This window comes from Myotis davidii, unplaced genomic scaffold, assembly GCF_000327345.1.
Source record: "Myotis davidii unplaced genomic scaffold, ASM32734v1 scaffold1914, whole genome shotgun sequence".
Classification (NCBI taxonomy): Eukaryota; Metazoa; Chordata; class Mammalia; order Chiroptera; family Vespertilionidae; genus Myotis; species Myotis davidii.
In genome coordinates, this window is record NW_006285311.1 from 270,787 (window position 1) to 272,586 (window position 1,800).

Genomic DNA, 1,800 nt, shown 5'->3' on the forward strand with positions numbered 1-1,800 from the left:
GCGCACATATACACACAAGCATCTCGTGTGCCACCGGCCACCGAGAGACCCACCATAGAGGACTTTTAGCGGCCCCGTTCTGGGCACGATGGCGCAGGCCTCGATTCCCGGGGGCGGGCGGGGGACATTCTTGGGGAGCTAATGACCCTGTGACCTCGGTCTTTCCTGGGGCGGAAGGACCCCGTGGGGCTGATCTTCCAGCATCTGGTTGGTGGACAGGAAGGTGAGAGCAGAGTCCCCCGTGAACCGTAGGCACCGAGCTCCTCCGAGGAGTAGCTGTTCCGAGCATGCGCGGTAGGCCCACCGCCGGCCCTGCCGCTCGGTTCCGGGGACCGCCCCTCCTGCGGCGCCCCAGGCCCGGCTGGGCCTCCCCAGGCCAGAGCATCTCCGGGGTCTCCCTACTCCCAGCCTAACCTTTGCAGAGCCCCTGCCGTACACCCTTCCCGCACATCAGGCGGTGCCACGTTCCCTCTTGGTCCCTGCTGCCCCCGCCCCACTCAGAGCGGTTGGAAGAGTGACGTGCCCGCGGCTGCGAAGTTCAGGGCGGGCCGGAACCAGAGTCCGGGCCTCGGGGATCCCAGCGTGCCAGGCCTGCCTCTCCAGCATCCTCTCTCTGGTTGAGACGTGTTGCCTATGGAAGGCGAGGGGTGACTTCTAAATGTGGGAGAAGATGGCAAAGGCTTACCGCCCTCTTCACTGGGATCAGCCCGCTGCTCTGACCTGAATCATTGTCTTCTTTCCCTTCTTATCTGTATTTTCTACTTTTTGTAATAAAACAGACAGGGACATGCGCACAGACTTGGGAGAAATGCTTTCAGTCAAAAACTCCTGGTGCTTAAAATAGCTCACCAGCTATTCAGAGTGGACCTATCCCGATGGAACATTCTGGGGAGTTCTGGGTGTGCTGGGGGCGCGGCGACCCCAGTCACTGCAGGAGGAGTCCTCGCTCACAGGCCCCATGTTCATCTATGGGGTATGTGTGCTGCAGAGGCCGAGACAGCAGAGAGAGGCTTTTAGGGGATGGAACTCCGAGGAATTTAAAAGTCAACCTATTGTCATTAGTTTGGTGAAAAAAGTGCCCTCGCCGGTGTGGCTCAGTGGATAGAGCGTTGGCCTGTGGACTGAAGGGTCCCAGGTTTGATTCCGGTCCGGGCACGTGCCTGGGTTGCGGGCTGGTCCCCAGTAGGGGGCGTGCAGGAAGCAGCCGATCTATCAATAAAAATATTTTTTAAAAGTGAGGGGATTTATATTTTTAAATAAATATATTTTTATGTTTTTATTGATCTTTAGAGAGAAAGGGAGAGAGATAGAGAGAGAGGAACATCAATAATGAGAGAGAATCATCCATCAGCTGACACACTGGGGATGGAGCCGGCAGCCCAGGCACGTGCCCCGACCAGGAGTCAGACCGGTGACCTCTTGGCTCCTGGGTCAGCGTTCAGCCACTGAGCCACACCGGCCGGGGAGGGGAGTCCCTGTTATCAGTGACAGGAACGAGGTGGGTCGTCACATAGTAAATAACTTCCCAGGGTGCCCGGCCTCCCAAACCTCACACACCGTGCATTCCTCCAACACAAGGCAGGAGGCGGCAGCTTCCGCTTCAGCTGTAGCCGGTGAGTCCAAACGCCGCGGCCTCTCGCACCGATGCCCATGGTTATGGAGAGAATTACTTCCCCTCGTGACCCAGAGCAAACACGGAGGCCGCAGGCTGGACACGCCACCCTCGTGGTTTCCAGCAGACGGGCAGGGCACGCGGGGCTGTGGCTGATGAGCTGCTGTCCCTCAGGGGGCCCTGCGGCC